This window comes from Ascaphus truei, unplaced genomic scaffold, assembly GCF_040206685.1.
Source record: "Ascaphus truei isolate aAscTru1 unplaced genomic scaffold, aAscTru1.hap1 HAP1_SCAFFOLD_1773, whole genome shotgun sequence".
Lineage (NCBI taxonomy): Eukaryota > Metazoa > Chordata > Amphibia > Anura > Ascaphidae > Ascaphus > Ascaphus truei.
In genome coordinates this window covers 27,115-42,772 of record NW_027454671.1, presented here as the reverse complement: position 1 = coordinate 42,772, position 15,658 = coordinate 27,115, and the positions used below count along the sequence as shown (strand labels likewise).

General features: G+C 50.8%; 1 protein-coding gene across 1 annotated transcript in view; it reads left to right on the top strand.

The window, feature by feature from the left end:
• Positions 1-9,727: 9,727 nt before the first annotated feature.
• Positions 9,728-15,658, top strand: part of LOC142476867 (engulfment and cell motility protein 2-like) — a gene marked incomplete at its 3' end in the record, with an annotated part of 33,042 nt that continues 27,111 nt past the window's right edge. The window contains 1 exon segment of the mRNA XM_075582005.1: positions 9,728-9,825.

Sequence of the window (15,658 nt, the reverse complement as noted above, 5' to 3'; positions counted from 1 at the left end):
ATCTGGAAGATCCAGGGCAGCAAGATTCAGGGAGGAATGGGGACACGTGCAGTAACCTAATGCCCAAAAATGCAAAGACCGAATACAGGATTCATGTCACTATAATGTGACTGAATATACAGGATTAATGTCACTATAATGTGACTGAATATACAGGATTAATATCACTATAATGTGCCTGAATATACAGGATTAATATCACTATAATGTGCCTGAATATACAGGATTAATATCACTATAATGTGCCTGAATATACAGGATTAATATCACTATAATGTTCCTGAACATACAGGATTAATATCACTATACTGTATAAGGAGAGGTATTAGCAGCAGGGTGTTAGGGTGTATAGGGAGAGGTATTAGCAGCAGGATGTTAGGGTGTATAGGGAGAGGTATTTGCAGCACGGTGTTAGGGTGTATAGGGAGAGGTATTAGCAGCAGGGTGTTAGGGTGTATAGGGAGAGGTATTAGCAGCACGGTGTTAGGGTGTATAGGGAGAGGTATTAGCAGCAGGGTGTTAGGGTGTACAGGGAGAGGTATTAGCAGCAGGATGTTAGGGTGTATAGGGAGAGGTATTAGCAGCGGGATGTTAGGGTGTATAGGGAGAGGTATTAGCAGCGCGATGTTAGGGTGTATAGGGAGAGGTATTAGCAGCAGGATGTTAGGGTGTATATAGGGAGAGGTATTAGCAGCGGGATGTTAGGGTGTATAGGGAGAGGTATTAGCAGCAGGGTGTTAGGGTGTATAGGGAGAGGTATTAGCAGCGGGATGTTAGGGTGTATAGGGAGAGGTATTAGCAGCGGGATGTTAGGGTGTATAGGGAGAGGTATTAGCAGCAGGATGTTAGGGTGTATATAGGGAGAGGTATTAGCAGCGGGATGTTAGGGTGTATAGGGAGAGGTATTAGCAGCAGGGTGTTAGGGTGTATAGGGAGAGGTATTAGCAGCGGGATGTTAGGGTGTATAGGGAGAGGTATTAGCAGCGGAATGTTAGGGTGTATAGGGAGAGGTATTAGCAGCGGGATGTTAGGGTGTATAGGGAGAGGTATTAGCAGCGGGATGTTAGGGTGTATAGGGAGAGGTATTAGCAGCGGGATGTTAGGGTGTATAGGGAGAGGTATTAGCAGCAGGGTGTTAGGGTGTATAGGGAGAGGTATTAGCAGCAGGGTGTTAGGGTGTATAGGGAGAGGTATTAGCAGCGGGATGTTAGGGTGTATAGGGAGAGGTATTAGCAGCGGGATGTTAGAATGTACAGGGAGAGGTATTAGCAGCGGGATGTTAGGGTGTATAGGGAGAGGTATTAGCAGCAGGGTGTTAGGGTGTATATAGGGAGAGGTATTAGCAGCGGGATGTTAGGTTGTATAGGGAGAGGTATTAGCAGCCGGATGTTAGGGTTTATAGGGAGAGGTATTAGCAGCAGGATGTTAGGGTGTACAAGGAGAGGTATTAGCAGCAGGATGTTAGGGTGTATAAGGAGAGGTATTAGCAGCGGGATGTTAGGGTGTATAGGGAGAGGTATTAGCAGCACGGTGTTAGGGTGTATAGGGAGAGGTATTTGCAGCACGGTGTTAGGGTGTATAGGGAGAGGTATTAGCAGCAGGGTGTTAGGGTGTATAGGGAGAGGTATTAGCAGCACGGTGTTAGGGTGTATAGGGAGAGTTATTAGCAGCAGGGTGTTAGGGTGTACAGGGAGAGGTATTAGCAGCAGGATGTTAGGGTGTATAGGGAGAGGTATTAGCAGCGGGATGTTAGGGTGTATAGGGAGAGGTATTAGCAGCGCGATGTTAGGGTGTATAGGGAGAGGTATTAGCAGCAGGATGTTAGGGTGTATATAGGGAGAGGTATTAGCAGCGGGATGTTAGGGTGTATAGGGAGAGGTATTAGCAGCAGGGTGTTAGGGTGTATAGGGAGAGGTATTAGCAGTGGGATGTTAGGGTGTATAGGGAGAGGTATTAGCAGCGGAATGTTAGGGTGTATAGGGAGAGGTATTAGCAGCGGGATGTTAGGGTGTATAGGGAGAGGTATTAGCAGCGGGATGTTAGGGTGTATAGGGAGAGGTATTAGCAGCGGGATGTTAGGGTGTATAGGGAGAGGTATTAGCAGCAGGGTGTTAGGGTGTATAGGGAGAGGTATTAGCAGCAGGGTGTTAGGGTGTATAGGGAGAGGTATTAGCAGCACGGTGTTAGGGTGTATAGGGAGAGGTATTAGCAGCGGGATGTTAGAATGTACAGGGAGAGGTATTAGCAGCGGGATGTTAGGGTGTATAGGGAGAGGTATTAGCAGCAGGGTGTTAGGGTGTATATAGGGAGAGGTATTAGCAGCGGGATGTTAGGTTGTATAGGGAGAGGTATTAGCAGCCGGATGTTAGGGTGTATAGGGAGAGGTATTAGCAGCAGGATGTTAGGGTGTATAAGGAGAGGTATTAGCAGCGGGATGTTAGGGTGTATAGGGAGAGGTATTAGCAGCAGGATGTTAGGGTGTATAAGGAGAGGTATTAGCAGCGGGATGTTAGGGTATATAGGGAGAGGTATTAGCAGCGGGATGTTAGGGTGTATAGGGAGAGGTATTAGCAGCGGGATGTTAGGGTGTATAGGGAGAGGTATTAGCAGCGGGATGTTAGGGTGTATAGGGAGAGGTATTAGCAGCGGGATGTTAGGGTGTATAGGGAGAGGTATTAGCAGCGGGATGTTAGGGTGTATAGGGAGAGGTATTAGCAGCGGGATATTAGGGTGTATAGGGAGAGGAATTAGCAGCGGGATGTTAGGGTGTATAAGGAGAGGTATTAGCAGTGGGATGTTAGGGTGTATAGGGAGAGGTATTAGCAGCGGGATGTTAGGATGTATAAGGAGAGGTATTAGCAGCGGGATGTTAGGTTGTATAGGGAGAGGTATTAGCAGCAGGATTTTAGGGTGTATATAGGGAGAGGTATTAGCAGCGGGATGTTAGGGTGTATAAGGAGAGGTATTAGCAGCGGGATGTTAGGTTGTATAGGGAGAGGTATTAGCAGCGGGATGTTAGGGTGTATAAGGAGAGGTATTAGCAGCGGGATGTTAGGTTGTATAGGGAGAGGTATTAGCAGCGGGATGTTAGGGTGTATAAGGAGAGGTATTAGCAGCGGGATGTTAGGTTGTATAGGGAGAGGTATTAGCAGCAGGATTTTAGTGTGTGTATATAGGGAGAGGTATTAGCAGTGGGATGTTAGGGTGCATAAGGAGAGGTATTAGCAGCGGGATGTTAGGGTGTATAGGGAGAGGTATTAGCAGCGGAATGTTAGGTTGTACAGGGAGAGGTATTAGCAGCAGGGTGTTAGGGTGTATAGGGAGAGGTATTAGCAGCAGGGTGTTAGGGTGTATAGGGAGAGATATTAGCAGCAGGGTGTTAGGGTATATAGGGAGAGGTATTAGCAGCGGGATGTTAGTGTGTATAGGGAGAGGTATTAGCAGCAGGGTGTTAGGGTATATAGGGAGAGGTATTAGCAGCAGGGTGTTAGGGTGTATATAGGGAGAGGTATTAGCAGCAGGATGTTAGAGTGTATAAGGAGAGGTATTAGCAGCAGGGTGTTAGGGTATATAGGGAGAGGTATTAGCAGCAGGGTGTTAGGGTGTATATAGGGAGAGGTATTCGCAGCAGGGTGTTAGGGTGTATAGGGAGAGGTATTAGCAGCAGGGTGTTAGGGCGTATAGGGAGAGGTATTAGCAGCGGGATGTTAGGGTGTATAAGGAGAGGTATTAGCAGCGGGATGTTAGGTTCTATAGGGAGAGGTATTAGCAGCAGGGTGTTAGGGTGTATAGGGAGAGGTATTAGCAGCAAGGTGTTAGGGTGTATAGGGAGAGGTATTAGCAGCGGGGTGTTAGGGTGTATAGGGAGAGGTATTAGCAGCAGGGTGTTAGGGTGTATAGGGAGAGGTATTAGCAGCGGGGTGTTAGGGTGTATAGGGAGAGGTATTAGCTGCAGGGTGTTAGGGTGTATAGGGAGAGGTATTAGCAGCGGGATGTTAGGATGTATAGGGAGAGGTATTAGCAGCAGGGTGTTAGGGTGTATAGGGAGAGGTATTAGCAGCGGGGTGTTAGGGTGTATAGGGAGAGGTATTAGCAGCGGGGTGTTAGGGTGTATAGGGAGAGGTATTAGCAGCGGGGTGTTAGGGTGTATAGGGAGAGGTATTAGCAGCGGGGTGTTAGGGTGTATAGGGAGAGGTATTAGCTGCAGGGTGTTAGGGTGTATAGGGAGAGGTGAAAGACGAGATTATCATATTGTGAGCCCATTTCGTTACAGAAAATGGGAAATAAACTGCTCTGTACGGATCGAGCTTGAATAAAATTCCATATTTTTATTGCATCACTAAGAACTTTGTTTACTTCCGACTCATGGTTCTTTGCAGCAAGATCTTCACGATGAATCATGCAATGTGTGAATTTCACACGTGGTGCCGTTTCGCACCTTCGCTCTGAAAACCCTTCTTATATCCCATCATAGCAGCAGCACCATCTGTACACACACCATTAACACACACACACACCAACACAATTATACGACAGCAGTTCATTGTCCTTAGAAAACGCATACACAATATTGTATCTTCTCCCGTAGTGTGTCCTTCAAGTGATTTGCGGAGCAGCATTTCTTGTCGGATTTCAACTTCATAACAGTATCTAACAAATAAGATTAGCTGTGCCAAGATCAGAGCTTCTGTCCAGTTGGATTGAAAATGTAACACTTTGTAGCATTTGCACCAAATAAGTAAATTTGGGAAGGATGTTGACCCAGGGAGTAATCTGATTGCCAATTATTGGAGTCAGGAAGGAATTTATATTCCCCTTATGAGATATTATTAGATGATATGTCACTGGGGGTTTTTTGTTTGCCTTCCTCTAGATCAATATTTTATTTATTTATAACATGTGTTACCAGGAAGTAACAGTGAGAGTTACCTCTCGTTTTCAAGCATGTCCTGGGCACAGAGTTATGATGACAGATACATAGTTACAAATAAATAGTTACATTAAGTGAGCGGGGGTATACATTATATACAAGACATTGCATGCACAGTTACAGATAATATATGTTGTAGGCGTATGTAACAGTTACAGACCAGATTAAAATGTGTGACAGCTTTAGTTTTACAGGTACAGGCAGTCCTCGGTTATCCAACGGAATCCGTTCTGGAAGTAGCGCTGGATCGTGACACCGTTGTAAAGTGAGTCCCGTGTTAATCAGCGGCGGTGAGCGGCGGATAACGCGTTCCGGCATCGAAAAACGACCCCTAGGGAGGCATTGTAAAGTGTTGGATATGCCATTCGTTGTAAAGTGAAACGTTGGATAGCGAGGACTTCCTGTTTAGGATAAAGTATATGTGGTCTAAATTTAGCATAGGTTGAACTTGATGGACGGATGTCTTTTTTCAGCCTCACCTACGATGTAACGTTGTAACTATAACAGCTGTGTTTCAATATCCTAAGGCTGCGCTTATAGTGCTGGCGACGGTGATGCCGCATCAAAACAAATGCATTGTCACCTTAGTCTGCGCTTATAGTGCACGCGACGGTGACGGCGCGACCAAGTGACGGAGCTACCAGAAATCTGGTAGTCACTGTTATTTGATTTTTCGAGAGACGGTCTCCCCTTGCGGCCAATCAGAGAGCTTCTCCGTCCCTCTGCCATCTCCTTTTCTAACGTCACTGGCCTTGTAGCCAGCGACGTCGCCTAAACCTCAAATGCAACTATCGCAATGGCGACGGGTAACGTCATCGGTCGCGTCGCCGGCAGTATAAGCGCAGCCTTGGGCTGCGTCTATAGTGCAGGAGACAGCGCGAGCGACGTTGGTCACTCCAGAAACAATCACTAGGACGGCCAATGTATTTGTGTATAGTGGCGCGCTCGAGCACAAGCACGACGGGGCGACCAGTGCTTGGCGAGACAACCAACTTTTCACTTCCCGCACGACGGCCGGGTCACATGAGCGGGTCACCCAATGAGGGCGAACCAGGCCGTGACATCATGGCCCCGCCCCCCCCATCGCGCAAACAAGCAGGCCACGAATCTCGGCAAGTACAGGGGCGCGTGACGTCACGCTTTGAGTCGCACGCTCAGGCGCCTGCACTATGTCCGAGGCCTTAATGAAACCAAAAAACGCAGAGCTGCAACGTGATCCGGTGACGTCATCGTAGCGACGTCGCGCGTGCTACACGTGAACACGCCAAAGAGATTTATAGCGCTACTGCAGGGAGACATGGCCAGATTGGTTGGTTGATGATGCACTGTGATTGGCCGTGCAAATCACGTGACGAGGCCATATATATATATATACACACACACAAGAAAACGGTCACTGGCACTCCAATTATAATAGGTATAGGCGCAGTGCTAAGCCCATAAGAAGGAATAGTGAATACTTTACCACCAGCAAAGGTGATAAAAATGAAGACAGCACTCAGCGTAAAGTCCAAAAGTAACTGTGTTAAACAAAAAAAGAATCACACATATCCAACGTTTCGATCCTCACAATGGGATATTTCTCAGGGGGGTGTGCCTGGGGGTGTGTGTGCCCCCTATGAGTGATTCGGCCCCCTCTGAATGACTGCCTCCCGGTGAGTGAGACTGCCTCCCTGTGAGTGAGACTGCCCCCCCACCCCCCACAATGAGTGAGACTGTCTCCCTGAGTGAGACTGCCCCCTATGAGTGAGACTGTCCCCCTATGAGACTCTCCCCTATGAGTGAGACTGCCCTTCTATGAGTGAGACTGCCCTCCTATGAGTGAGACAGCCCCCCTATGAGTAGGACTGCCCCTTTATGAGTGAGACTGTCCCCTATGAGTGAGACAGTCCCAGTCAGTCACCCACCCAGCCAGGCAGTCAGTCACCCACACAGACAGTCACCCATCGAGCAGTCAGTCACCCACCCCGGCAGTCAGTCAGTCACCCACCAGACAATCAGTCACCCACCCAGGCAGTCAGTCACTCACCCACCCAGGCAATCAGTAGCTCACCCACCCACACAGGCAGTCAGTCACCCACCCAAGCAGTCAGTCACCCACCCAAGCAGTCAGTCACCCACCCATCCAGGCAGTCAGTCACCCACCCACGTGCCTTCCATCTCCCCTCCGAAACCAGTCCCACCGCCTGCTAATTGAAGGACCCACTCCGGCTGGTTGAAGGCTCCACCTCCCCGCCCCCCCAGGCCCATACTGAATCCCCCCCAGGCCTTTTGTCACATTGGATGTAGCATTGGGTATCTTTGTCTTTTGTTGAAAATATTAAAATAAACAGATTGCATTGTAATGTTTTTTTCCGTATTACAATAAGAAGAAAACAGTTAAGTAAAAGTTGAGCGCTAATTTTTTTCCCCATGGTAGGTGCGTTATAGGTTGGGGGGGAGGGGGAGCCCTGCTCCTTTCATTTGTCCTGGGCCCCATGATTTCTGTTGGCACCCCTGGCCCCCCTATGAGTGACACTGCCCCCGAGTGAGACTGCCCTTCTATGAGTGAGTGCCCCCTATGAGTGAGTGCCCCCTATGAGTGTGACTGCCCCCAGTGAGTGAGACTGCCGTTCTGAGTGAGACTGCCCCCCTGAGTGAGAATGCCCTTCCATGAGTGACACTGACCCCCTATGAGTGACACTGACCCCCTATGAGTGACACTAACCCCCTGAGTGACACTAACCCCCTATGAGTGACACTGACCCTCTATGAGTGACACTGCTTTCCTATGAGTGACACTGACCCCCTATGAATAACACTACCCTTCGGAGTGACACTGCTCCCCTATGAGTGACACTGCCCCTGTATGAGTGACACTGCCCCCCTATGAGTGACACTGACCCCCTGAGTGACACTGCTCCCCTGAGTGACACTGACCCCCCTATGAGTGACACTTCTCCCCTATGAGTGACACTTCTCCCCTATGAGTGACACTTCTCCCCTATGAGTGACACTGCCCCTCTATGAGTGACACTACTCCCAAGTGATACTGCCCCCTATGAGTGACACTGCCCCTCTAAGTGACACTGCTCCCCTGAGTGACACTGCCCCCTATGAGCGACACTGACCCCCTATGAGCGACACTGACCTCCTATGAGCAACACTGCCCTCCTATGAGTGACACTGCCCTTCTATGAGTGACACTACTCCCAAGTGACACTGCCCCCTATGAGTGACACTGCCCCCTATGAGCGACACTGCCCCCCTATGAGCGACACTGCCCCCCTATGAGTGACACTGACCCCCTATGAGCAACACTGCCCCCGTATGAGTGACACTGTCCCTCTATGAGTGACACTGCTCCCAAGTGACACTGCCCCTCTATGAGTGACAGTACTCCCCTATGAGTGACAGTACTCCCCTATGAGTGACACTGCCCTCTACGAGTGACCCTGAGCCCCTATGAGCGACACTGACCCCCTATTAGCGACACTGCCCCCCTATTAGCGACACTGCCCGCTTATGAGCGACACTGCCTGCCTATGAGCGACACTGCCCCCCTGTGAGCGACACTGCCCCCTTGTGAGCGACACTGCCCCCCTGTGAGCGACACTGCCCCCTTGTGAGCGACACTGCCCCCTTGTGAGCGACACTGCCCCCCTGTGAGTGACACACTGACCCCCTGTAAGCGACACTGACCCTCTGTGAGCGACACTGACCCTCTGTGAGTGACACGGCTCCCCTGTGAGTGACACGGCTCCCCTGAGTGACACTGCCTCCCTGTGAGTGACACTGCCCCCCTGTGAGTGACACAGCCCCCTGTGAGTGACACGGCTCCCGTGTGAGTGACACTGCCCCCCTGTGAGTGACACTGCCTCCCTGTGAGTGACACTGCCTCCCTGTGAGTGACACGGCTCCCCTGTGAGTGACACTGCCTCCCTGTGAGTGACACGGCCTCCCTGTGAGTGACACTGCCTCCCTGTGAGTGACACGGCCTCCCTGTGAGTGACACTGTCCCCCTGTAAGAGACACTGTCCCCCTGTGAGTGACACGGCTCCCCTGTGAGTGACACTGTCCCCCTGTGAGAGACACTGTCCCCCTGTGAGTGACAGTGCCTCCCTGTGAGTGACACTGCCTCCCTGTGAGTGACACGGCTCCCCTGTGAGTGACAGTGCCTCCCTGTGAGTGACACGCCTCCCTGTGAGTGACACTGCCTCCCTGTGAGTGACACTGCCTCCCTGTGAGTGACACTGCCCCCCTGTGAGTGACACAGCCTCCCTGTGAGTGACACTGCCCCCCTGTGAGTGACACTGCCTCCCTGTGAGTGACACTGCCCCCCTGTGAGTGACACAGCCTCCCTGTGAGTGACACGGCCTCCCTGTGAGTGACACGGCCTCCCTGTGAGTGACACGGCCTCCCTGTGAGTGACACTGCCCCCCTGTGAGTGACACTGCCCCCCTGTGAGTGACACAGCCTCCCTGTGAGTGTCACTGCCTCCCTGTGAGTGACACTGCCTCCCTGTGAGTGACACTGCCCCCCTGTGAGTGACACAGCCTCCCTGTGAGTGACACGGCCTCCCTGTGAGTGACACGGCCTCCCTGTGAGTGACACGGCCTCCCTGTGAGTGACACTGTCCCCCTATGAGAGACACTGACCCGGTGCATTGTGGGATAGAGCAGAATGGTCCCCAGGAGGGACCGCCCTTTCTAGTACTGGACCACCGCCCGGCCAATGAAAGAACTCAGTGTAGCCAAGTCCCGCCTCCTCCGTCAACGGAGATGCAATGGCATGCTCTGAATGGTGAGTGACAGCTTCTCTACCCCAATAGACACGCGGCACTGCAGGAATCCGCCCCCGGGGCGTTGCCAGGGTAACGGGCTGAATAGAGCGGCGGAGAGCGGACCCGGGAGGAGGTGAGACTGTGGTGTGTGTGTGTGTGTGTGTGTGTGTGTGTGTGTGTGTGTGTGTGTGTGTGTGTGTGTGTGTGTGTGTGTGTGTGTGTGTGTGTGTGTGTGTGTGTGTGTGTGTGTGTGTGTGTGTGTGTGTGTGTGTGTTTTGACTGTATGAGTGTCACTGACTGTATGTGTGTCACTGGCTGTGTGTGTGTTTGTGTCACTGAATGTGTGTGTCACTGAATGTGTGTGTGTGTCACTTACTGTGTGTCACTGACTGAGCGTGTGTCACTGTGTGTGTCACTGTCACTGACTGTGTGCGTGGGTGTCACAGACTGTGCGCGGGTGTCGCTGACTGTGCGTGGGTGTCACTGACTGTGTGCGTGGGTGTCACTGACTGTGTGCGTGGGTGTCACTGACTGTGTGTGTGCGTCACTGACTGTGTGCGCGTGTGTCACTGACTGTGTGCGCGTGTGTCACTGTGCGTGGGTGTCGCTGACTGTGTGCGCGGGTGTCACTGACTGTGTGTCACTGTGTGCGTCACTGTGTGCGTGGGTGTCGCTGACTGTGCGCGTGTGTCACTGACTGTGTCACTGTGTGCGTCACTGTGCGTGGGTGTCACTGACTGTGTCACTGTGTGCGTCACTGTGCGTGGGTGTCGCTGACTGTGCGCGGGTGTCACTGACTGTGTGTCACTGTGTGCGTCACTGTGTGCGTGGGTGTCACTGACTGTGTACGTGGGTGTCACTGACTGTGTGCGCGTGTGTCACTGTCTGTGTGCGCGTGTGTCACTGACTGTGTGCGCGTGTGTCACTGACTGTGTGTCACTCTGTGTGTGGGTGTCACTGACTGTGTGCGCGTGTGTCACTGTCTGTGTGCGCGTGTGTCACTGTCTGTGTGCGCGTGTGTCACTGACTGTGTGCGCGTGTGTCACTGACTGTGTGTCACTCTGTGTGTGGGTGTCACTGACTGTGTGTGGGTGTCACTGACAGTGTGTGCGTGTCACTGACTGAGCGTGTGTCACTGTGTGTGTCACTGTCACTGACTGTGTGCGTGGGGGTCACTGACTGTTACGTGCTGTGTGACTGAGTGACGTTGTGTGTGTTCGTTACGTGCTGTGTGACTGACTGTATATGTGTGTGGGACAGTGTGTGTGTGTCTGTATATATGCGCCATTGTGTGTGTGTCACTGACACTGTGTGTGTTTGTGTGTGTGTCACTGACACTGTGTGTGTTTGTGTGTGTGTGTGTGTCACTAACACTGTGTGTGTGTGTGCGTGTCACTTACTGACTGACAGACACTGTGTGTGTGACGTGTTGTGTGACAGACTGACTGTGTGTGATTGGCTGATGGTGTATGTGATTGAGTGACGTTGTGTGTGCGTTACGTGCTGTGTGACTGACTGTATATGTGTGTGTGTGTATATATGCGCTGCTGTGTGTATGTGTAACTATATCTATATCGCATGCTGCTGTGTGTGTGTCTGTATATATGTGCTGGTGTGTGTCTATGCACGTGTGTGTGTGACTGTATATATGCACGTGTGTGTGTGTGTGTGTGTGTGTGTGAATGCATGTATTATTTGTCATCATAACTCTGTGCCCAGGACATACTTGAAAACGAGAGGTAACTCAATGTGTTACTTCCTGGTAAAACATTTTATAAATAACTGTGACTGTATATGCGCACGTGTCTGTGAGTATGTATGTATGTATGTATGTATGTATATATATATATATATACATACATACATACATAAGTGTGTGTATAAATATGTATGTGTCGCTTCATCTGACACCATATAGGGCCATGTTTACTAAGCACTGCTATCCCATAAGACCCCTTGCAGCACGTTGGGGGAGTAAGCCTCGTCTTGTGGAGAAGCAGCGCCACAGAATGCAATAATACCCAGATTTATTCATACAAATGAGGAAGTGTGGGTGCATGATTCCACATCGGTGTGAGGTGGGGGTGGGAGTGTATGGGATGGGGAGGGAGGTGTGGGATAGGGAGGTAGGGTGTGTGTATGGGATAGGGAGACAGGGTGTGTGCATGGGATGGGGAAGGGGGGTGTGTGGGATAGGGAGGCAGGGTGTGTGTATGGGATGGGGTGTGGGGTGTTTATGGGGTGTGTGTGGGATGGAGAGGGGGGTATGGGATGGGGATGTGTGTGTGTATATGGGATAGGGGGGTGTCTGTGTGTATATGGGATGGCGATAGGGGGGGGGTGTGTGTTTGTGTGTGTGTGTTATGGTTAAGGGTTTAACTGATTCTCTGCCAGAGGCAAAGCAGGGTATGATTGGGTTGTGCAGAGTAATGGCACAGGGCTCGACAGATTAACCCCCCGCACCCCACCCATATTTTTTTTCTTTCTTATTGCATCCCCCTCCCTTTACCCGCTGGTGAGTCTTACCGGCGGTGGGGTGCTGCAGTGTCTCCCGGCATTCTCCTGCGTCTCTCCCTCAAACTCCAATGTCTCCCCCTGTAACTCGTGTGAAAATGGATGCGCGGTGTCAAATGCCGCCGAGACGCTACGTGACGTTGTATATATATGTATAAGTGAAACGTCGATGGTATAATATTGTGTGTGTATGTATATGTGTAAGGCCTGGGACATGGTACAGCAGGCCGTGCTGAGCCATTCTCTGAGCAGATGCACTTTCCCCCTGCATCTGTGATCAGCGCGGCTTTAGCAGCCGATTCCGCACACTTCCGCATTCGTGTGGATGCTCAAAGCTGTGACCATGCAGCAAGCTTAAGCCTATAGGGAACCATGTTAAAAATGGTTTTGAAGCAAAAGGTGACACTGTGTGTCCATTTGCATGTCATTTCCCAGAATCCCTTGCTGCAGTGGAAGTGCTGTGTGCTGGGTGATAATGGTGAAAGGCGGGTCTGTAGACCTGTCTAAGACATGCAAATGAGCATACAGTAATATTTCCATTTGCTATATATATATATATATATATATATATATATATATATATATATATATATATATATATATATATATATATATATATATATATATACAGTGGTTTACAAATCACCAAAAAATCTACTCGCCACACAAAAAAATCTACTCGCCACCTAGTACAAACGTGTGCTGCTTGGGCCAATATTTACTCGCCCGGGGGTTAAATCCACTCGCCCGGGGCGAGCAAATGTATAGGTTTGTCGAACACTGTGTATGTATATATGTGTGTGTGTGTAAGAGAAACACCGATGGTATAATATTTTGTGTGTGTGTGTGTGTATATATGTGTGCAAGAGAAACGCCGATGGTATAATATTGTTTGCTCAGATCGGGGTAAGTATCACACTCACAGGATGGCAAATTCAAACAGGCATACAGGTGGTCCTCGTTATCCAACGTTTCACTTTACAAAGAATGGCATATCCAACGCTTTACAATGCAACCCTATGGGCCGTTTTTCGACGCCGGAAATGCGTTATCCGACGCTCACCGCCGCTGATTAACACGGGACTCACTTTACAACGGTGTCACGATCCAGCGCTACTTCCAGAACGGGTTCTGTTGGATAACTGAGGACTGCCTGTATAATGTAATTACACAGCAAAATCGTCTTCTTTATCCCAAAGGAATGTGTGTGTGATTGTGTGTGTCTGTTTACACTGTGTCCCCCACCCTCGGCGGGGACAAGCTCTATATTTTGGGGAGCCCACTGGTGCACCCCGTGTCACCTCCCTGTTCTCAGCTCCTGTTCCCACGTTACACTTTCACTTCCTGCTCAGACGCTGAGCACAGAATGGGAGGAGGGGGGAGAGGGGACTGTCACACTCTCCTGGCTGCGCTGTTAGTGTGTGTGTTTCACACGCGCTCTCCTGACAGCGCTGTGTGTGTTTCACACGCTCTCTCCTGACAGCGCTGTGTGTTTCACACGCTCTCTCCTGACAGCGCTGTGTGTTTCACACGCTCTCTCCTGACAGCGCTGTGTGTTTCACACGCTCTCTCCTGACAGCGCTGTGTGTGTTTCACACGCTCTCTCCTGACAGCGCTATGTGTGTTTCACACGCTCTCTCCTGACAGCGCTATGTGTGTTTCACACGCTCTCTCCTGACAGCGCTATGTGTGTTTCACACGCTCTCTCCTGACAGCGCTATGTGTGTTTCACACGCTCTCTCCTGACAGCGCTATGTGTGTTTCACACGCTCTCTCCTGACAGCGCTATGTGTGTTTCACACGCTCTCTCCTGACAGCGCTATGTGTGTTTCACACGCTCTCTCCTGACAGCGCTATGTGTGTTTCACACGCTCTCTCCTGACAGCGCTATGTGTGTTTCACACGCTCTCTCCTGACAGCGCTATGTGTGTTTCACACGCTCTCTCCTGACAGCGCTATGTGTGTTTCACACGCTCTCTCCTGACAGCGCTATGTGTGTTTCACACGCTCTCTCCTGACAGCGCTGTGTGTGTTTCACACGCTCTCTCCTGACAGCGCTGTGTGTGTTTCACACGCTCTCTCCTGACAGCGCTATGTGTGTTTCACACGCTCTCTCCTGACAGCGCTGTGTGTGTTTCACACGCTCTCTCCTGACAGCGCTGTGTGTGTTTCACACCCTCTCTCCTGACAGCGCTGTGTGTGTTTCACACGCTCTCTCCTGACAGCGCTGTGTGTGTTTCACACGCTCTCTCCTGACAGCGCTGTGTGTGTTTCACACGCTCTCTCCTGACAGCGCTGTGTGTGTTTCACACGCTCCTGACAACGCTGTGTGTGTGTGCTTCACACACGCTCTCTCCTGACAGCGCTGTGTGTGTTTCACACGCTCTCTCCTGACAGCGCTGTGTGTGTTTCACACGCTCCTGACAACGCTGTGTGTGTGTGCTTCACACGCGCTCTCTCCTGACAACGCTGTGTGTGTGTGCTTCACACACGCTCTCTCCTGACAGCGCTGTGTGTGTTTCACACACGCTCTCTCCTGACAGCGCTGTGTGTGTTTCACACACGCTCTCTCCTGACAGCACTGTGTGTGTTTCACACGCTCTCTCCTGACAGCGCTGTGTGTGTTTCACACGCTCTCTCCTGACAGCGCTGTGTGTGTGTTTCACATGTTCTCTCCTGACAACGCTGTGTGTGTTTCACATGCTCTCTCCTGACAGCGCTGTGTGTGTTTCACACGCTCTCTCCTGACAGCGCTGTGTGTGTATTTCACACGCTCTCTCCTGACAACTCTGTGTGTGTTTCACACGCTCTCTCCTGACCTCTGTGTGTGTTTCACACGCTCTCTCCTGACAGCGCTGTGTGTGTTTCACACGCGCTCTCCTGACAGCGCTGTGTGTGTTTCACACGCTCTCTCCTGACAGTGCTGTGTGTGTTTCACACGCTCTCTTCTGAGAGCGCTGTGTGTGTTTCACGCGCTCTCTCCTGACAGCGCTGTGTGTGTTTCACGCGCTCTCTCCTGAGAGCGCTGTGTGTGTTTCACGCGCTCCTGACAGCGCTGTGTGTGTTTCACACACTCTCTCTTGGCAGTGGTGTGTGTGTGTATTTCACACACTCTCCTGGCAGTGGTGTGTGTGTATTTCACACACTCTCCTGGCAGTGGTGTGTGTGTATTTCACACACTCTCCTGGCGGTGCCGGTGTGTGTTTCACACACACTCTCCTGGCAGCGCTGTATCAGTGTATATGTGTGTTTCACACTCTCTCCTGGTAGCGCTGTGTGTCGGTGTGTGTGTGTTTCACACTCTCCTGGCAGCTCTGTGTATCGGTGTCTGTGTGTTTGTTTCACACACTCCTGACAGCGCTGTGTGTCGGTGTGTGTGTTTCAAACTCCCTCTACTGGCAGAGCTGTATCGTCAGTTGTATGTGTTTCACACACACACTCCTGGCAGCACT